This window comes from Rhinoraja longicauda, chromosome 24 (genome assembly GCF_053455715.1).
Source record: "Rhinoraja longicauda isolate Sanriku21f chromosome 24, sRhiLon1.1, whole genome shotgun sequence".
NCBI classification, from domain to species: Eukaryota; Metazoa; Chordata; class Chondrichthyes; order Rajiformes; family Arhynchobatidae; genus Rhinoraja; species Rhinoraja longicauda.
The window spans coordinates 9,128,396-9,151,643 of record NC_135976.1 but is presented as its reverse complement, the minus strand read 5'-3'; the positions used below and the strand labels follow the sequence as shown (position 1 = coordinate 9,151,643).

The following is a 23,248-nucleotide window of genomic DNA, read 5'->3' as shown; positions in this document are numbered from 1 at the left end:
TTCCGGGAATTAACCTAGTAAACCTACGCTGCAAGCCCTCAATAGCAAGAAGATGTTGCCTAGGATGAAGCTTTTCAGTTATCCAGAGAGAATGGGTTTGTTTTCCTTGAGTTAAGGAAGCTGTTGGAAAGGTACAAAATAATGAGTGCCATCGATAAGGTAGATATTGGGAGACTTTTCCCCATCGCAGAGATATACAAAGAAAAAACCATAGGCTTAGAGTAAGAAGATGAGAGGGGTTCTGAGTAGAAATATTTACACCCAGAGGATGGTACGAATCTGAAAGGCACTTCTTGAATGGGTGATGGCAGGCTTCCACAAATTTGAAGGACATGGATCTCCAAAGTACAGAAGACTACAAACCAAGTGAAATGGGATTGATGTTAATGGGTAATAGTCAGCATGGACTTAAGGGCCCTAAGAGTCTGATACTTTGCCATAAAGTTCGATTACTCTTCTATACTAATGAACATATCTTTAATAAGAATATTCTGGTTCGACAGAGCCGAGGGAATCCATTTTCCTTCCAATGTGGCTGCTGAGCATCAACTGCTTCTTCACCTCTAGCTTTTGTCACGTACTCCATCCATTTGCCAATCAAACTCCGCTCACCTGTATTCACCTGTCACTTACTCAGCTTTGTCTTGCCCCACCTTTCTTTTCCACCTCCCCCCCCCCCCACCCCCCACACTTGAATCATCCTGAAGAAGAGTCCCAACCCGAAACATTGCCCATCCATTCCCTTCCGCAATGTTGCATCAATCCACTGAGTTCCTTCCGCACTCTGGGCTGCGTTTCTTCTTCCCTCCTGTGCTAGGCTAGAAGCTACACCTTTGCCTTTGATCATAGCAATGTTCTGCCGCTTTCCACACACAGTTAATGCACTGCCTGCTCCCTCCAGCCCTTGCACTAAAGCCCTTGGATGAGGTTCAAACCTCAAAATAAGCTAAATATTTCACTGACATTCTGGCAACTCAAATGTGCAACTTTTGGAACATCTCGTAGATGCTGAGAATGGGATTGTGTTGTGGTGCCAAAAGCCACATTTTGAATGGATATGCTACTTGAACAAAATGTAAACCACTTAATTTGTTTCACTCAAAAATAATCAGAATTTCCGATTTTCTTGAGATAAAGGATTCACAAGCATTGCAAAAACTGTGCATTCACATGCAAAATATTTTGGCAATGGTTTATGAAGTAGCCTCTTTCCAGTGAGTTGATTCCACTTTGAACTTTTTGTGGACCTAAATAACCATTTGGCTGTGCTGTATGGTGTTAAAAGGTTTTCTCTCTCTACTTTCAGTGGTGTTGACTTTAATGCATTCATCAGAGTGCAGAATCTTGCATGTGCAATGTGCTATGGAAATATAAACTGACTGATTCTTTCTCTTGCCTGGAATTAAATGTCTGTGGGAAAATTGTGAGTACCATCATTATTTTTGTTACTTGTACTGGCACTGCTATATCCAAATGTGGGTTCTAAGCCAATGCTAGACTTCTCATAATTTGAAACTGAGGCAGCCCCATTTTAACTAAGAGTAGCTGTAGAATTCAGTGGATGTGCAGTCCTGGACACACAATTTCCCTCAGCTTCTGCATTTCTTCTCTCCTCACAAATGGGCCAGCCAAGCGAGATTTTAAATGATCCCCTTGAGCTGGAGTATGGATTGAAACAAGGCAAACTCTTGAGAATATAGGCTGTGAGCCTTGGGTCAGTGGATAACATTAACATCTTGGGTCACGAGGATGTGGCCACAGATTACTGGGTACTGAATTGTAGTGGCTGAAAAGGTTGATCCAGTGATAAGAGTTCCTATCCCAGCACAGCAGCTAGGGTATTTAAATGCAATTAAAGAAACCTGGAATTAAAGCTAGGCTCTGTAAATACCAGCTTGCAACTGTGGGATTGTTATAAAACCGGACTGGTTCACTAATCTCCTTCAGGGAAGAAAATGTTCTTCCTACCCAGTCTGGGCCATATTTGACTCCAGCCAACCAAAGTGTTTGACTCTCAACTGTGCCCTCTTTTCTAGATCAATATGGGAGAGACAATAAATGCTGGCACCATTACCAACACCTTTATCTGTAAACAAATACATTTAACAAAAATACACCGTAACTTGCACTTAAAACTCAAAACTCGTGGCAGTCACTTGAGTGCAATGCTCAGGGAGTGCTATCACTTCTATCCAACATGAGGCATTAAACCAAGGCCTTGTCTCACTTCTGCTTTGGTTCAGTGGCCCAGAAGTTGCTGAGCTTTGTTGGCAGTTCAACACACTGCAACTATCTGTGTAAATGCCCGTAGGTTTGAGTCACTCCTGGGATCAGCAGTGGAAGAGGGATTTGCCAAGATTCTTCAACATTCAGAGCGAAGAATCTGCTTTTGGATCTTGCTTGAGGCGGCTCTGCAAGGACTTTTGCCTGAAACCGATCTTCCTGATTTGAGAAAGATGTGTTTGGAGCAATGGGAAATGTGGGCGGCATATCCAGGCCAATAAAGTCCCAAATTCACTATCAAAGTGCGGCTGGGCAATATTTATCTCTTAATCACCTTTAATGAAAGAAGCAACATTAATAATCTTACTGTTATCAAATTATTATTTGATGAAGCAATGTGTCTGTTACATTGATAATATTACCACAGTGACTACACTTCAAAAGTCTGGTATCACAAAAAGCTGGAGTAACTCAGCGGGTCAGGCAGCATCTCAGGAGAGAGGGAATGGGTGACGTTTCGGGTCGAGACCCTTCTTCAGACTGATGTCAGGGGAGGGGGCGGAACAAAGAAAGGATAAAGTTGGAGACAGAAAGACAGTGGGAGAACTGGGAAGAGGGAGGGGAAAGAGAGGGACAGAGGAGCTATCTAAAGTTAGAGAAATCAATGTTCATACCACTGGGGTGTAAGCTGCATTAGGGTGAGGGTTACACTTCAAAAGTCAGTCGTTGAATGTAAAGCACTTTGGAAAGCACCCAGAGATCATGAAAGGCACAATATACATGCAGGCATTTTCTTGTTTCCTTCTGCACAAAACCTCTGGTATTCTTTCTTTTGCCTTACCTGTATTTTTTAGGTACGAATGAATAACACATAGATAGCTGAAACAGAGAGTGCATTGAATTTCCATATTCACAACTTTCATTTCCACCTAACAAGTAGGGGAAGATAAATTCAAGTTTTACACGGCATTCACGTTTAACTCTGATTGCATTTGGGAGAAATGTTTGGACCTTTGACATTATTAGTTATTATTGCTGGTGTATTGATCCTAATAAATTAGCCATCTTCACAGTTCAGCACATGGCTAGGCATTGTGAAGTCAATATGAACTAAAAACTCCAATTAAAACTGAATTAAAAAACAATACCTGAACCATGCTGAAGAAATGAACAAGATGGAAACACAATTCATTTTTCATGCATCTGAGCACATAAAGGCATTTGAATACACAATATCAGCCATGATACTGCATCTGCACCACTTGCTCCTAATCTCTTTTCAAACTGAGTAAATAATACAGCTGTACTACAGTAAACTCTTTACTGTTCTAGCCCTAATCATTAAACAAAACAGTTCTAATGTTTTTTTAAATCTTCTTCACCCAGCTGTATAAACGTTAGATCTATTGTAGTAAAGTGCACATCGGGAATTATGTGTAACGTAAAACCCATGTGAACTTTGGGGGACAGACCAATCCATAATATCTCATACAGCTGAAGAAAGGGAGAATAAACAATTGACATCCCTTCTTTGACTCACCATGAGCATCGGTTTTGCATGACAAAACCGCAGTTACCAACGAGTAATCATTGATTAACAGTTAACAAGTTATTCTTATTAGATGGGTACTGATGGAGTCAAATGGGAAAGTGAGAGTGCTGGTAATCACACCGGCGGCACGGTGGCGCAACGGTAGAGTTGCTGCCTTACAGCGAATGCAGCGCCGGAGACTCAGGTTCGATCCTGACTACGGGCGCCGTCTGTACGGAGTTTGTACGTTCTCCCCGTGACCTGCGTGGGTTTTCTCCGAGATCTTCGGTTTCCTCCCACACTCCAAAGACGTACAGGTATGTAGGTTAATTGACTGGGTAAATGTAAAAATTGTCCCTGGTGTGTGTAGGATAGTATTAATGTGCGGGGATCGCTGGGCGGCACGGACTCGGTGGGCCGAAGGGCCTGTTTCTGCGCTGTTTCTCTAAATCTAAATAAAAAATCCGTGCTACAGTGTATGCCACAAAAAACTGCAGATAATGGAAGTCTGAAAATGCTGGGACACACAGCAGGTCAGGCAGCACCAGAGGAGAGAGTAATGGAGTTGGTTTCAATAATCTTCACCAGAATTGATACAATTGTTAAAAAAACAACTATGAATTAATGTTACTTTTGTGTTAACTTTTTTGAACTATAAATCCATTTTTCCAAAATCTGCAATAAATTATAAATGGCTAATCTCTCATCAGTTCAACCTTGACTTTCCACAATATCAGAACTTTTGTTATTCATAAATATTTCACCACATCAGAGAATTTATGCACTTTGAAGTTGTGCACTGATGGCACGTCCACGAAGGTTCAGCCTTGTACTGGATTCTCCACAAGGCAATGCCAGGGGAATGGTAGTGCGGTGATGCAGCAGTCAGTGCTACTGCCTCACAGGAAAGGCAACCCAGGTTTGATCTTGTCATTAGGTGCTGTCTGGAGTTTGTAGCCCATCATCATGTCAGCTTCCTCTGTGTGCTCTGGTATCTATCTCTTCCCCCCCCCCCCCCCCCCCAATAGATCTATCACCCCAATTATTGATCTCTAACATCCCAAAACCTGTGGGCTTGTCGGTTAATTGACTCCTCAGTGTGTCGGTGACTGGTAGAATCAGGAGGTGTTGATGTGAATGTGGGGGGAGTAAAGACTACATACTTAATGTCCACTATGAACTCAGTGGGCAAACCTATGTGACATTATGTCATAATTGTAAGTTTTAGTTCATAAAAGAGCTATTATATTGGAGGTTTTGACAATTTTCTGCAGAGCAATAAAGTCGGATCAAAATTATTCTCCACATTTCTCTCACCATACATTAAGCAATGTTTAAATTTAGCCTTTCATTAATTACCAAGGATTTGTCGTTTTATAATTCTCATGTCAAAACAAAAACCCTGTAGTGGGTGCGGTCACCGCGGTAATCAGGCCAGACGCCAGGTGAGTAATTAATAACTTTATTACCTGTGGTATCAAACACCGCACTCAAGAAGAACGTGAGTCGACACACCCAAACCCTTTATAGTCCCAGACCACCTGACCCAAGGGGACTGACCCAGGAAGTGACCTAATCCCTCCCGTCCACTGAGTGCCGAGTGGAATGACCAAGGGAGTGGCCTAGCCCCCGGGTGCCGCCACAACCCCATCTAATGGTCATGAGCACCTTTGACCTTGCGGATCATCGTTATTCAAATAACTGTCAAGACGATTTCTGATTTCACCACCTTTTCTTGCATTACTTTCTAGATCCCCACTAACCTTTGGATAAACAATATTTTTTCTCATTTCTCCTCAGCACGAAGAGACTTCCTCCATGCCTACTACCATAATGAAATGCTCTGAAAAGTTGGTTCTGGCGCCAATCCATTCCTGACTCAGAAATATAAGAAAAAAACTGCAGATGCTGGTACAAATCGAAGGTATTTATTCACAAAATGCTGGAGTAACTCAGCAGGTCGGGCAGCATCTCGGGAGAGAAGGAATGGGTGACGTTTCGGGTCGAGACCCTTCTTCAGACTGATGTCAGGGGGGCAGGACAAAGGAAGGATATAGGTGGAGACAGGAAGATAGAGGGAGATCTAGGAAGGAGGAGGGGAAGAGAGGGACAGAGGAACTATCTAAAGTTGGAGAAGTCGATGTTCATACCACTGGGCTGCAAGCTGCCCAGGCGAAATATGAGGTGCTGTTCCTCCAATTTCTGGTGGGCCTCACTATGGCACTGGAGGACCACCATGACAGAAAGGTCAGACTGGGAATGGGAGGGGGAGTTGAAGTGCTCGGCCACCGGGAGATCAGTTTGGTCAAAAATGACCTGGATACACTACAAATGGTCAACTGCAGAAGCTATCTCACTGACTCTCCACCCTGTTCTGGACCGTCTGCATAACATCGGGCTGCTGTTCACCGAATACAGCTCAGCGTTCAACACAATCATCTCCTCCAAACTCATCACCAAGCACCGAGTCCAGAGCCTGTGTACCTGCCTTTGCAACTGGATCCTTGGCTTCCTCAACCAGTGTGGCTCGCTAGCAGCATCTCTTACACTACATTGGACTTGTTTTTCTAATTGTGCATTCTTTTGCACTAACTTCCAATTATAGAATTTGTGTGTAATTTATGTATAATTTATACTTTTGTGCATTAGTCTGGGACCATGTGCTTGCGATGTTGCAGTGCGCAACATTTTCATTGTATCTACCTCACCATACGTGCATATGACAGTAAACTCGATTTGACTTGACTCTAATCCTACTTTAAACCTATGACTCCTGGCTTTTAACCCTTCTGTTAATGGAAATATTCCTTAACCAAAGCCACCTTTGGTTATATTGCCTTCTTGAATGTTCTTGTGATGGTTTCTTTTGCTTTAAACTTCATGTTACAGATCAATACTGCACAATTATTGGTGAATAGATGTTGAGTTCCGGACAGAACTTTTCTTAAGGCACAAGAAAGCTTTGCAATAAAATTCCTTTTGTCCTTTAACGGGTAGTTTAAAGTGTCATAACAACTAGCTGCAGTAGTAACAATCTGAAAGTTATTTTACTGGATTTGTGGAAAAATTACAAAGGAGGATATCACTGAAAAGGCAGTTTAAAGTCACCAATAGTCTTCGTTTCCACAAATTCCACTATAAAAAAAGTCCAAACTTGAAAACTAAATCAAAAAGTTCATGCTGCAGCACATTGAGAGTCTGCTGAAATCAAATGTTCCCAGATGTGTAATGAGGCAGCAGTTAAACCAGATCCTTGCTAGTTTTGCAGAGATCTATTGCTCAGAATGTTTCAATGAGGCAACACCTCCCCCTCAATATTTAACTGGGAAAGGGATAAAACATTCTTAAAGAATTCCAATCTACAGTATGCTAATTTCAATTATACCCTATTCGTTGAACGTGGAATTCCAAAAGTAAACTAAGGTCACAGATATAAATCTCAGCTTAGTTATGTGCAGTATGATCGAATAAACTGAGGTCAGAATGCCTGTTTTCATAGGAATCCCAGCAGATTGTGGAGGTGATTTTCAATTTCAACAAGAAGCAAACCTGGTTGCAGTGGTGAGCTTCCTGTTATGTACTTGATTAATCTTCACGTGTGATTTATCAGAGACAGGAAATCAGGTAGATTCATCTCTGCCAAGGTTAGATATGGGAATGACCTCTTGTTCTTTACTTTGTCATGAGGTACAATTTGGCATTTTGCCTGGTTAAGTTTAATATCTTTGGGCTGAGGTAAGATGGGCTATGTTTTCACATCTACAAAAACATTCACTCTGCATCTGACAAGCTCAAACTTAAAAAGTAAGGACAGAACCTCTACAATTATTTAAAACCCGAGATGTTATGTCCTCAGGAACAAATCCTTCAGCAGAATTAGAGAATATTACTGAACCATCCTACCAACAACTACTATCTACCTCATTGGAGACCCTCGGACTTTCTTTGATCAGACTTTACTGGACTTTATCTTGCACAACGTTATTCACGTTATTCCCTTTATCATGTATTTGTACAATGTGGATGGCACGATTGTAATCATTCATTGTCTTTCCGCTGACTGGTTAGCAAGCAACAAAAGTTTTTCACTGAACCTCAGTAAACTTCATAATAAACTAAACTCAAACTCAAATATTAGAAAATTAGAGAATTGGAGAATATACATAAAGGAAGAAGACAAAGGAAAGGGAGCAAGAGATAAACAACATAAAATCCAAATAGTATAATGAACTGTAAATTGCTTGAATAAAACAACGTAGGTCCAATATTATTTGTGAGACAGGAAGAAGCCTGATGGGTAAGGATGAAAGAAATTTAAGTGAAACAAGGTGCGAATATCAAATGATGAAGGGAACAGGAGGCAAAAGAGATAGATATAGAAGACCAAAAGAAGCTGCACCTAACCAACAGCTAAAGAAATAGCAGGGTTGGCACAACTCTTGCAGAATACGCCATCAGCACAGGAGCCTCGCCCCGTTTACCAAGATTCCAGTCTGATGTAAGAGATGCACAATCGGTTTGTGGTGGCGATTGCTTCTGTGTATATATGAAAACAAGATAACAAGTTGTCCGGGTTTACACAAGTGTCACATGGTGTTGGGTGTCAACAATGAAGCTTCTTTATTTCAATACCTAGTTGAGGCCAGTTCATTGGCTATATTTAAGAGGGAGTTAGATGTGGCCCTTGTGGCTAAAGGGATCAGGGGGTATGGAGAGAAGGCAGGTACGGGATACTGAGTTGGATGATCAGCCATGATCATATTGAATGGTGGTGCAGGCTCGAAGGGCCGAATGGCCTACTCCTGCACCTATTTTCTATGTTTCTATGTTTCTAAAACAATTCTTAAACCAAGTGAGTTCATTCTGATAGAATGTTAAAGACCAAAGAACAAGTATTGAATTCTAATAAATCATTAAAAAAGTAATCATTTTTTAAAAATCAGTTGGCAAATGGCTGATTGGGATCCATAACCTGAATTGAAATCTTTCACTTTTTCTCTTCCTAACCTCTCCTCACTCACATTCCTACACATTAGAAACTTCCGCTCTGTGAATAATAAAATAAGACACTGAAAAAGCAGAAACAAAATGACAAATAGTAGATCAGGCACATCCAATGGACAAACCAGGTGATCGTTCCCCAGCAGGGCAGCACGGTGGCACAGCAGTAGAGATGCTGCCTTATAGTGCCAGAGACCCGGATGCAATCCTGACTACAAGTGCTGTCTGTATGGAGTTTGTACGTTCCCCCTGTGACCACCTGTGTTTTCTCCGGGTGCTTCGGTTTCCTCCCACACTCCAAAGACATACAGGTTTGTAGGTTAATTGGCTTTAGTAAAATTGTAAATTCTCCCTAGTGTGGTCGGCGTGGACTGGGTGGGATGAAGGGCCTGTTTCTGCACTGTATCTCTAAACTAAACTAAACTAAATTAAACACTCATTCAGATACTTCCAGAGTTGTGCAATGTTGTCAGCACTTTCTGTCCTTGAAGATTATTTCACATTTATGTCTTTAAAAATTAAGATGACAGGTGAATCACTGTTTGTACTGACATACACAGAAGATTGCAAATGTTCACCTTTGACCTGGCCCAGTCATAGCCTCACTTCCAGCCCCTCACACACGTTAAGAATGGGTGAATTTTATTTCAGTTGTTTCGGTCTGTCAAAACAAATGTTTATTGTCCTACAGCGTAACCAACATCTTTCCCATTCGCACAAACTGGAGTAACGAACTATTTTGAAACATTCAAACTTGCGTACCAAGGCCAAAATCCATGTCAGTCAAATTGCTGACAAGAAATTAAAAGAGCTAAGAGAACCTGCAAGTCCAGAGTGCTCAGATGTAGCTCTGTATTTTTTTTAATTAGGTCTAATCGGATACACTGCTAATGTGAATATGCTGCGGGCAATTGAAAAGTCTGAACATTGTTTGGTGCAGCAACATTTTTTGGAGTCATGAGACAGAATTAATGAGGAGTCTCATCTGTTGGCAACCTGTTTTGTATAGCGAAGCAAGCAGAAGGCCAATCCAAGTTTTTAACTCTTAGAAAGTGATAACTTATTTAATTATACACCACAGATGACTCATGACTGCCAAACCAAACACAAAACATAATTTACAGATTACCTAATAATAGAAACTCTAACTCTAAGCAAATAGTGACAGCTTCTTGTCATTTGGAAGGGGGCCGATAAAGAGTATTGTTGAGCAAAAACATTGTTAGAGTTTTATTGATTTAAATCCCCAAATCTCAGTTGTAAAGCACTTCTAAACTGCAAAGCAAATTCTTGGGATGACTATCATATCATATCATATACATACAGCCGGAAACAGGCCTTTTCGGCCCTCCAAGTCCGTGCCGCCCAGTGATCCCCGCACATTAACATTATCCTACACCCACTAGGGACAATTTTTACATTTACCCAGCCAATTAACCTACATACCTAGTTCTGACTGGTTTAACTAGTAGGCTATACCAGCCCCTCGTCTCTTTCAGAGTTAGATTGTAATGTGAAGTGCAATAAACTCAGAGATTTCTAAATACAATCTGATTGATTAGCATGTCATAGCAACAGAAAATAGTTGAAGTACTCATCAGGTTAAGCAGCATCTGTGGAGAAGGAAACAAAGTTGATATTTAAGGTTGTATAAGAAGATAACTGCAGATGCTGGTACAAATCGAAGGTATTTATTCACAAAATGCTGGAGTAACTCAGCAGGTCAGGCAGCATCTCGGGAGAGAAGGAATGGGTGGCGTTTCGGGTCGAGACCCTTCTTCAGTCTGAAGAAAGGTCTCGACCCGAAACGCCACCCATTCCTTCTCTCCCGAGATGCTGCCTGACCTGCTGAGTTACTCCAGCATTTTGTGAATAAATACCTTCGATATTTAAGGTTGATTGCTTTAAACGTCAAGAGACATTTGAAGTAATCTACCTGAACTGGGAGATGTCAGGAGATCAGTACCAATTTTCATTGGTGGGTCACTAGTGGAGAGAGTTAGCAGCCTCAAATTTTTGGGCCAGCCCGCTATTTTCTTAAAAGCTTTAAGAGATTCAAAATATCACCGCATATTCTAACATATTTCTACAGATGCACGGTAGAATGTATCATAATTGGCCTAGTTTGGCTTAGTTTGGCAATTCCAATGCACAGGAATACAATAGGCTACAGAGAGTGGGCGGTCCATCACGGGCACACTGCACCCTACCATCAAAAGCACCCTATACGAAGCACTGCCTCATGAAGGTGAAACCTATCATGAAGAATCTCACCATCCAGGCCATGTCCTCTTCTTTCACCAGAAGGCAACTCACCACTATCTTCTCAGGGTAATTAGGAACAGCAATTAATGCTGGCCTTTTCAGCGAGAGCCAGAGCGTATCAATGAAGTTTCAGGGAAAATGCATTGACATGCAATGGAAAGTATGTATGGGACAAGTATCATATGTTAATATAAACTATTTCACAGTCCTTTTGCCCAGGGTACATTCAACATGGCAGTGCTGATGCAAATATTGCCTCAATATAGGAAACATAAAAAAATATGTCTCCAGTTACTTAGATGAAAAAGTTATGAGTGCAACATAATTGCATTTTAGAATGTTTCTGATAATTTTTCTGTGTGAGTTAGGACAATGCCCTTGTCAGGAGAAAATGCTACCATGATGGAAACCACAAATACAACAGAAAAGACTGTGGAACAATCAAAGAGAGGAGAATGGGTCAGTACTTCAGAGATGTCAATGGGTTCAGATATAAGATGATTACATTGGTTTTGTTAATTGGGTTCCATTTCCCATATTTTCTTTTTCTCATTCAGATTTGTAGCACTGATTATTTTACTTTTATTTATTGTGGCTTCAACTTTTCATCCTCCTACTGAGCTTGCTAATTAAATATGAGTCAGAGTCTTATGTTATGCATGCTCATTGATGCAAATTTATTCAATTTAGGTTTTTTGTGCAACTTTCTAAAGCAGATGACTTTGATCTCATTAGATCGGGCTGGCTCCAAGTTCTTTTTGATTCTTCAGAGATCCTGCAGACCTATTGATTCAAGAATTCTGCTGACTTTTAATTGAATTTCCGAGATGAAACACCAATATTCCACCCACTGCTCCTTCACATTGCCAATTTTTTTTTCCTACAATTGTTTTCCTCTTGTTCATGTTTTCCCCGAGGGCAGGGTTCTTGTTAGATGTTAGTTCATGCACCTCAAATGCCCTGTGCTACTTTCATTATGCAGAAATATTAAATGGCTCTTCAACTGCTGAGAAAATCACAGCCAGCACCCACCAATTTACAAGCCTTTTTTAACCTAAACAGGAAGTTGGATTTAGAGCTAATCTCCCCTCCCTAACCTAGGTGCAGAGAACTATTCAGGCAGATCATTGCTCAACTAAGATCTTCCACCTTATCACAGATTGACAATCAAAATTACTCCATATTTATACTCCATGTTCATGATTCAGTTGTCCTTTGGTAAGACTTGTTAGACAGATGAGCTTGAAATTAAATGGTGCATGATAATGTAGACTAATATTTCCCCAGCAAATTCAACAAATACAGCCTTCTTACCTAATCCATGGGAGAAAGATTTGCCGATAGCATTTGTGTCTGAATTTTTAGCTTGCTTAGTGCAAGAAAGATGGATTTTCTAGTACATAATCTTCATGTTCATCAATAAACGTATCTCCCACTCCCACTCCGCGATACCTTATGTGTTTTGCTGGGACATCTGTGCATTGTTCTGTGCTTTAAAATGTCTCCAATGAGCTTCGATTCTTAAATCTGGTGAGTACCTTCTTTGTCAATAACAGTACAACTTTCAGCATCAGTAAAACACAGACACAAAAATATGTGCTTCCACTTTGAAGAGTACACAGAATTATAGGCGATAAATTTAAGCTATTCACTAATGATCTCGTCAGGAATTTAGCAGATTTTCATTAAAATTCAGAAATGATTGAAAAGTGGTACTTGCTATTACAAAGTGTACCTTGGCAAACAACAGAAATGGAAGAGCAGCAGTTGGAACAAACACATGAACGCAGTCCAGTTTTAGGGCTGTGAACTCTATGTAATGATAGAGGGTGGCAGGGTATATTGTATAATTGTAGAAAGCACTGAGCTTGTACTCTTGCACACAATAGCATCATTGTCCTCTTTATCATGTTACTCCTTTAAACTGCATTCCCTCAGATATCCTTAACCTGTTTAGCCTCTCTTATGTATGTGATTCATTAACAAATTTCACTGGTGATCCACAAGGTGGATTTATAACACTGGCCCATTAATCTTACAGCCATCTGTCAGCACTGTGGATGTGAACCTCTCACAGCCCAAGCTTCAAAAGAGAAAGACAATTCCCAACGTAAATCAATGCAAAATATTTCAACATCTAATGTCTGGAGGTGACAAAAAAAAATGCTATTAAAGAACAGTATTTAAATACATTTGGGCCGAGATAAAATAACAGTTTTACATTATGCCAGAAGTCATGTACAGATCTATAGCCTTGAAGGACCACAAAAGACAAACATTTCACAATGAAAATATGAAACAACACCACAGCTCTCAGACTTTCGATATAATGAAACCCCCGAGAGAATGTTTCTCACATGAGGTAATGTTTTGAATGGCAGTTGTACTGCTTACCTTATAAATTTGTTAGTCCCAATGAAAAATATACATTTATTCACACTGATTGCAGACACATGTTACGAGTGTTACAGTACACTTCATTTGTTACAGTTACTTTGCACTAAATGTTAACATTTTTCATCTGTTCTTATTTACTGTCTCCACCAAACCAAAGAAAAATTAGTCATATTTCAACACAGATTTCCTTCGCTAAAAAGCATCTTCGCTCTATTGTAAAATGTTTATTCAATGAAATATATAAATTCTTCTCAGGGCTAAAACCTGTTTCTTTCGCCACAGAAGCTACTTGAAATCCTTGGTATTTTCAGCATTTTACGTACTTCTTTCAAATGTCCTCCTCTAATTCTTTCACACTGCTATGAAGTACCGTGACGTGTTTTGTTGCTTTGTGGTTGAATCAAATGGAAACAGTTCCAGGAGTTTCATTTTTTGTCAAATTCAAAGTTACATGAACATAATAGGAGTCTACTGCTCTATTCTCTCCACACCCATGACTGTGTGGCCGGCTCGCTAATGCCTCTACGTCCTTAGAGGTTTGAGGAAATTTGGCACATCATTGAATACGCTAACAAATTTCTACAGATGTATAGTAGAGAGCATACTGATTGGTCGCACCATGTCCTGGTTCGGTAACTCAAACAATCAAGAACAATGGAGGTTGCAGTAAATGGAGGATATTGCCCAGTATTGTTGGGTCACAGCACTTCTGCAGCAGGAAACATGCCTCAAGTAAGCAGCTAATATCATCAAAGACCCACACAACCCTGTCCACGCTCTCATCTCACTGCTACCATCAGGAAGAAGGTAGAGAAGCTTGTGAACTGTTACCTCCAGGGTAAAAGAACAGCTTCATCCTATCAACCATCAGGCTCTTGAACAATCCTGCACAACTCTACCTCAGCAACAAACTCATACGGGCTTTGTGTTGGTTGTACTACATACTTCAACTTGCACTGTTGGTGTCTGATTACAACCGATGGCCTTTTGTATTGTTGTTTATTGTATATTTATTTAATTTGTTGTCACATTAATGTGCCTGTAAATCTGCAGCAAGTAAGAATTTAATTGTTGTGTTCCCGGTGAAAATAATAATTAGACACTCTTGACTCTCTTGTTCTATTAAACCCAGCATTTTCCATATTACATTGCTCTCATCTTAGGAATCAATCTAATAAATCTTTAGATTTATCTTGCAGACAAAGAACTGCAGGTGCTGGTTTACAAAAAAAGACCCAAAGCACTGGAGTAACTCAGCGGGTCAGGCCGCATCTCTGGAGAACATGGATCGGTGACTTTTCAGGTCAGGACTCTCCTTCAGACTGATTATAGCAGGGAGGCAGAAAGCTGGAAGAGAGGTGGGGCATGACAAGCTAGCACAAACATAATAATAATAATAATAATGTATTTTATTTATATAGCGCTTTTCATATACTCAAAGACGCTTTACAGAGATTTAGAGAACATAGGGAAATGAATAAATAGATAAATAAGTAAATAAATAAACGAACAGAGAAAGGAGACAGAAGGTGAGGTGACCTTCAGTGGTTGAAGGCAGTACTGAACAGGTGATACATGCTAATACATGTGAGAGGGGGTGGGAGAGGGGGGGTTGTGGTTCTTGATTAGTAGATGGTTGGACAAAGGCCAGAGATGAAAAGGCAAAAGGTGTGAGACAAGGAGGAAAGGATAGAAAAGGCATGAATTGTGTAGCCAGAGAAAGGAATGTAGGTCAAAGAGGATGGGGAGAAGGGGAAAGGAGAAATGGGTGCACATCCAGGTGGAGCAGAGAGGAGGAGAAAAGGGGGGGGGAGGGTTTTGTAGGCTAGTTACCTAAAATTGGAGAATTAAATATTCCTACTGTAAGCCACCCAAACATTTCTCCAGATTGCAGATGAGGAATCCATCCATGATAGCAGGGGGGGGGGGGGGGGGGGGACACATACATTTGGTAAAACTATATGGTAAAGTTAGTGAGATTATAGAGTTCTGTATGAATGCAGGAGGCAGCTCGGTGCAGTCATCAATATAGTGGAGAAAGAGTTGGGGGATGGTGCCAGTGTACGTTAAATCTTTTTTTTAAATCTTTTTTTAGAGGACTAATAAAACTTTGTTGCATGAACTCTGAAGAAAGAATCCTCTTTCAGACAATAAGAGGCCACAACTGATGCAGGTGTGACCTTACCAACCTATAGGACTTTGATTAGTGAAACCTTTAAAGGCCTCATCAATGACACAAAAAGCTGGAGTAACTCCACGGTCAGGCAGCATCCTTGGAAAGAAGGAATGGGTGAATTTTCGGGTCGAGACCCTTCTTCAGACCAGTTACGGAAAAAGGAAACAAGAGATATAGATCATCTCCCTTTTCCCGAAACCTCTTTCCCGAGATGCTGCCTGTCCTGCTGAGTTAATCCAGGTTTTTGTGTCTATCCTCGATTTAAACCAGCATTTTCTTCCCACATATCAGTGCTCTGAATTGGCTGAAATTCTGAAATTCCGAATCAAGTACCTTCGAATTAAATTCGCTCACTTGAAAAGGTAATAATCATTACTTTTCCAGTAATAATCATTACAATGATCATGAACTTTTTTTTAACCCAATTTAAACATTCAGAGGGAATGGCACAGAGCAAAAGATAGAGCTAGCTCAAAAGATGTATGCTGAGCTGACAACACATGCCCAAACGCTATAGATTCTTAGTTTTGACTGTTCTTATCCATGAGTTAATGAAAAGACAGCAGCAAAACCATTTGCTTGTGTTTATGTTGTAAGATATCTGGTCCTCCCTAAAACATCCCAAGACACAATGACACTTTTCGACAAAGCATTCAATTAATTTTAGTCTCAGAGCAATTTTGTATTACCCAATTACAGCCTTGGAAAGAAGATTGTTTTTAAATGTAAAATGCTGACCGCAAGCATGGAATGATAAATAAGAACAAATGAGATTAGGGAGATGTTATGGTGTGTGGGGGGAGGGTGATGGATAGTGAGAGTAGTAAGAGAAAGAACAAAGAATCACAAATCATGACTGGATCTAATCTCCATTTACTGTTAAAAATCTGACACTCCAGTATCCAATTGTCAGGATAGCCAGATGGTCTAGCATCCAACTCACTCATTTGTCTGGAGTACGAGTCAGACAGGGGGTGTGAAGTGCAAACAGGGTGTACAGAGCTGAGGGTTTGGACTGCCAGCCGGATGTGCAGCCGGAGTCAGAATCACCTGGTGCTTACAAACTGAAACTCACTGGGTTCTATCGCCCATTTCCTTTAAACTCTCGGCTCACTGAAACATATCTCATACTGTGGCATGACTCACAAAAATAAAATAAATATTTGCAGAGGTATTCATAAGAGTAACATCCAACAGTATAGAAAACCTGCTAATCCTCACCATCAAAGTCCCAAAGGTGCCAATTATTGGAGTTTACAGTAATTAAATTCAATGTACTTTGCTTTTTTCTTCTTAAGCCATAAGTGAATCCGTGATGGCATTCACAGATGGCTTTGTAGGTTCTGTAACATTTCAGAGTGTGAGTCTGTGACACCTGCTTTTATTGCTTTGTAATCAACACTGCTTTCTATCCAAGATAGACACAAAAAGCTGGAGTAATTCAGCTGTTGCCAGTGGTCAGACAACAGCTCTGGAAAAAAGGAATAGGTGTTGTTTCGGGTCGAGACCCTTCTTCGGTTTAAACCAGCATCTGCAGTTCCTTCCTACACATTGCTTTCTATCTACTTCTTCTCACAGCTTCCAAACCAATGCTAAACACTTTGAAGTATTACAGCTATTTTTATTAATGCACAACTATCAGGCAAAGATATAATGAACAAATAAAATGCTTCACAGCTGTTACCTTGAGGCAAGCAGATAGCATTTGACGTGATTTACTTTGCTATTAGTGCCAGTAAAAACAAAGGATTAAACCTGACATCCATACAGATTAAATGATTTGGAACATGGTTTTTATCTGGGAATAAACCACAGGAAAACGATCATTCAATTCACTGCCATTTGAGTAGCGACGAGGAAATAAAGTTTTCCAGTTTTCAAAGGAGTAACTTTCCAGACATTCCAAGAAAAATAAAATCACAATGATGAGAAATTGAAGAGAAACTGATGTGCAAAATAGAATAATGAGATTTAATAAGGCAATCAGAGAGGGAAATAATGAAGATTTTCCTAATGCAAAGATAGAGTGGATTAAAAAAATTCAGAATGGAGGGTACAGGCCATTACTTTGATCATCATTGGGAGAATGCAATGGCAACATTTCCAACACACAGGAACTTAAGAGGCTACCGAGAGTTCTTGACTCAGGGTGCAGTCCCTAACTGACCACCACCATCAAACGCATCTACCATCTCTCATCAAGGATCCTCACCATTCAGGATCCATACCCTCATCTCACTGCTACTATTCGACAGGAGGTACAAAAGCCTGAATTCTCACACTACCAGGTTCAGGAGCAGCTACTTTCCTACAACTATCTGGTTCATGAAACAATTTGCAAAATCCTAATCATACCTCAGCAACAGAAGACCACAGGCACTTCTTGGACTGCCATGGACTTGTTTTCTAATTGTATTTTTGCACTAATGTCTTGTTAACACATACATTTTTTTCACAAGACATCAGCTGGCTTTGAATGAAAGTTTCTGGAGGGTAAAGAAGGGAACCCCAACCTCGAACAGCCTACTCCATAGGTGACATGGGCTGCAGCAGTAAAGGAGTTGATGGAAGGCAGAGTCCAACCTTACAGAAATGGAAATTATTTCAACTGCTTCATTACTTTGATGGAGCTAAACAATTATTGGAGATTTTGGTGAAGATGGGCATGGATTTTAGAGACAGTGTGTGGGCTTTGGAGTGGGCAAGGGATTTGACAATAAAATGGTAGTCAATAGTTATTTGCTTTAGGACACGAGTGGTGATGACAGATTTAATGAACAGGAGAACAGCTCCTAAGGAAAATTGTTAATAATTTCACAAGAAGTAATGCCACATTACCAGGGCCATAAAAGCACAAGATTTTATTTTGAGAGATATATTTTTGAAAAGTAGGTAAGTTACTAAAACTCCATCAAATCTTGGTTAGACCACAGTTGTGCATTGTGTACAATACTGGGGGGCTATAACATAGGAAGGACTCACAGGCAGTGAGAGGGTGAAGAGAAAATGAACAAGGATGATACCAGACATGTGAGGCCATACCCACTTTAAGGAAAGGAAGATCAGACTTCTTTCTCTGAAGAAGGTTGACAAGTGACCTAATGGAGGTGTTGATTGAGATTCTGGGAAAGTGATTTCAGAAAGAACGCGTCCATTTTTCGAGATGAGCATAATTGGATTAATAAGTTGACATCTGTATGTTAATTACAAATAAATGCAATAGGGAATTCAAAAGATGGTTTTATCCAAATGTGGAACTTGCTACCATAAGAAGTGGCTGGGCTAAATAGTACATTCAAAGGAGTCTGGACAAGCCCAGGATGAAGAGGGGACTAGAGGGTTATGATGGTTATGATGATAGATCCAGATGAGGAAAGAGAAGAAAAGGTTTAATTGGAAGACAAACACAAGCATTAACATGTTGGGCCAAATAGCCGGTTTCCATGCTGTATGTTTAATGTAACCAATATATGTTTGTGCTCAGGCCAATGGTAATCTATCACTCTGAAAAAGTCTGAAGAAGGGTCATGACCCAAAAAGTCACCCATTCCTTCTGCCTATCCCGCTGAGTTACTCCAACATTTTGTGTCTATCTTTGGTATAAACCAGCATCTGCAGATCCTTCCTACACATAGGAGATTTATTTAAGGAAGACACAAAATGCTGGAGTAACTCAACGGAACAGGCAGCATCTCTGGAGAGAAGGAGTGGGTGATGTTTCGGGTCGAGGCCCATCTTCATTCTTTATTTAGCCAGGTTTCACTGAAACTACTCTGTTCCATCCTGTAACATCTATCAGCCTCACCCCTGTCTCAGTCAAACTACTTTTGGAAATTCATCCAAGATTAACTTTTCACATTCCTGGCCAGCTTCCTTTGTCCACCCTTCATAATCTTGGTCATCAAAACGTTCACACATCATTGCTTGTTTAGTGGGAAAGAAAACTGCAGATGCTGGTTTAAATCGAAGGTAGACACAAAATGCTGGAGTAACTCAGTGGGTCAGGCAGCATCACTGGCGAGAAGGAATGGGTGATGTTTCGGGTCTCCATTGGTTTATTGCCCTTGAGGATGCTGTTAAAAACCTACCTCTTCAACCAAAGTTTTGACAATACTAAAGTACCTCCACATATGGCTATGCAAAGTTTGTTTAATAACACTCCGTGAAGTGTCCTAAAAGATTTCCCTGAATTAAAGGCAGTATAAACTACAAATTGTTGCTATGGATATATCCACTAAGGTATGAGCCCAATTTACTGCACAAAAGGAGAGTATCTATTTAACAACACCATACACAATCTGTTAGAAAATTGAGTTTTCTATTCTTTCAATAAATAAGTGAGTAGGCAATGTGCCAAGCATTCTAGCTCCATGTAATTTGAACAATCTCTGTTGGAAGTATGGGAAACTTTAATGTCTAAAATCCTCATTTTGGGTGCAACTTAATTAGATACATAAGTAAAACAAGGATATGAACTTCATTGCCATATACTGAGAATGAGAAAAACATGTAGCCATTAATGCCGACTAGGAGTTAGTATAAGATTAAGAGATCAGATATTTAATTCAAACCACAACTTCCATTTAAATTTATACTAGCTTTTAAACAAAATGACCAACAACATTGGTCATATGTGGAAACAAGAAATGACCACTCAAGCATTGTCATAGAATCAAATATCAGGGACAAGCATCATCATCATCATCTCTCTCACTGTTCCCAGTCTGTAAATCCTGCTGCTCTCCTGGTCTTCAGCCATATTCTGACCCAGATCTTACTTGCGAGGCTTTGTCCCATCCCCACCTTTCTTTTTCAGGTTTCTCCCCCTACTACAATCAGTCTAAAGAAGAGTCCCAACCCAAAATGTCACCTATCAATTCCCTCCACAGATGCTGCCTGACCCACTAAGTTATTCCAGCACTTTGCATTTTGCCTTCCATTTATATTATTATATATTTTTAAAAGGGTTGGCTGAGGAACAGATTATGTACATAGTCAAAGTGGATTAAGTTTTCCAATTGGAATGAATTTAGTTTAAACAAATCTTTCAATACAAGTTTGTGATCATTCGGAGTTCAGCACATTGTGCTGCAAGTAGTGAAGTTCTGAAAGGGTTTACATTCTCACCACAGACATCCTTCAGGGCAAACATTACAAGGAAATCCTGCTTCTCTGTTCAAAGAGATTTAAGGCTTTAATAGGAAGGCAGCAGAGTTGGAATTCTAAAAGAACAAGAAAATGAAGGAAAGGTCTTGATCGTTAAAACTAACCACTTAGGTGTCAGACTTCAACAAAAACAAACTCAGTCTTCTCAGCTTAATTTTAATTATTCATTGCTATTTCAGGATTAGTTATTCAAGATAACCAATATCCAGGGAGAACTGTCTCAACTCATCAAAGCTATTAAATAGACTCAAATCTTCTGGGCTGCTCCATTGACAAAGCAAAAGAGATAAGAGCCTCTTTAATTTAAAACAACATAATAATTAAGGACAAATAATAGAATGTGTGATTATGGTAAACTGGAGATCTGTAGTAGCATATCATATTCATACAATGCAAACAAATCGCAAAAACAAAGAAAATCTTTATTAAAAAAATTATTTATCCATGATCAAAACCACGATCAAAACCCTTGAAAATAAGGAAAAAAATCAAAGAAAAAGACCATTGCACTATCTCAATCTAAAGGAACAATTCTTCGATTGACAAATTTACATCATATTAGCAGACCCCTGTAGGGCTGATCATTCTTTCGAGGTAGCTTGTCTTTCAGGTGCTCCATATACAAATTTACTACTTCCATCATACTCAAGAGTGTTTTACAGGTTCTTGCCACTAACTTCCACAATTTGATTTATCGAGGTAAAAAATAAACACATTTGAATCATATGACAATGTGGTGAAATGCGACAGTGTCGATTGTGAGCTCTAAGCACCATATGACAAGGAAGATTCCATTGTTTATGGAAGGCCAACATATCTTGTTGCAAGTTTTGTCATGCACAGATAAAGTTGATTCAAGGCATTTTAGTCATTAACTTGATGTTTCCACTAATGGTGAGCAACATGGTGCAAAAAAATGGACTGGCCACATGGCCTCCTTCAGTGCAAGAATCTTCCTGTGATACCAGTGAATAGATCAGAAAGGTACATGCTCTATAGCAGGTGCTGTAGAGCTATAACACTAGGTGTCCTCAGCAGGCTATACAACACATGCTGCTCTCCGGAAGGAAATCCAAATCCATCATTTATCAATAGGTTTTAACAATAAAACGGTTCCTAAAACAGCCTTGTTGCTTTTACAATGCAAATGAATCAGTTTTGCAAATACTGTGTTAAGAAGGCAGTAGAAAAAAATTAAATGACATGGCACAAAGTCAATTGAGTTATTTGAGATGTAGCTGAAAATGAATATAGCACATTTACAATATTGCGATTTTTTGTATTGTCCCAATTCCAATTTGCCCAGCATTCAACCAATCATTAGAGGACAAGACACTAGGAAAGGATTACTGATTCCTTCAGTAGTTACCATGAAAGGCAAAAATTGCCTTTGGATTAGAGCTCCATAATGATAAGTATTACTCAAATAGGATCACACAGATATTAGTGGCAAGTGCTACGCTGCAAGATGCTGCAAGCTAGCTATCCCCTACAGCATTCATGAAATGCAACTCTCAGTCACTGAATCACACTAACATTTAAACCCTTTCTAATTGTAAATGGCATGATTTGAACAGTAGTACATGGCATCCTTATATTAGGGAATTCTTTACACCAATATTTGGACGCTTTAGGATTCTTAATTAAACAACGCTCCCTGAATAAGTCTTACTTAATTTTTCTGATTATCTATAATGAAAAGTGTTGAATGTTAACTCAACTTTAAGCACTGTCATTTTCTGGTAGTTGGCCTTACCAATGTTACTGCATTCAGAATTTACCAGTGAACTTGAAGGGAAGTTTGATACCAAGTCAGCCAGCTCACTGCTATAGTTTAGTTTAGAGATACAGCACGGAAACAGGCCTTTTGGCCCACCGAATCCGCACTGACCAGTGATCCATGCACATCAACACATGTTAACACTATCAACACACCCAAGGGACAATTTACAATTTCACCAAGCCAATTAGCCTACAAACCTGTACGTCTTTGGAGTGTCGGGGGAAACCAGAGATCCCGGGGAAAACCCATGCAGGTCATGGGGAGAACGTACAAAGTCCATACAAACAGCACACATAGTCAGGATCAAACCTGGGTCTCTGGCGCTGTAAGGCAGCAACTCTACTGCTACGCCACTGTGCCGCCCAAAGTGTATAGTGTGCAATTTTCAGATAAGTGTAGATACAAGGAGCTGGTTGCTGCAGATGCTGGTTTACAAAGAAAGACACAAAGTGTCTTTCAGTGGGTCAGGAGGACATGAAGAAGAGTCACAACCCGAAACATCGCCACTGCATGTTCTCCTAAGATGCTGCCTGACCTGCTGAGTTACTCCAGCACTTTGTGAATTTTCAGATGAGTATTGGTTTGGTATAGATTTATTTTTATCACATGTACCTGCACTGAGATACAGTAAAAAATGTTGTTGTGTTTTGGATAGTAACCAGACAAATCAGACCATACATAGAACATGGAACTTAGAACAGGAGAG

At 40.0% G+C, this 23,248-nt stretch overlaps 1 protein-coding gene across 2 annotated transcripts in view; it reads right to left on the bottom strand.

The window, feature by feature from the left end:
• The window catches only part of LOC144605411 (signal peptide, CUB and EGF-like domain-containing protein 3), a 252,372-nt gene that overhangs the window by 164,174 nt on the left and 64,950 nt on the right, over positions 1-23,248 (bottom strand). The gene's annotated exons all lie outside the window — the stretch shown is intronic.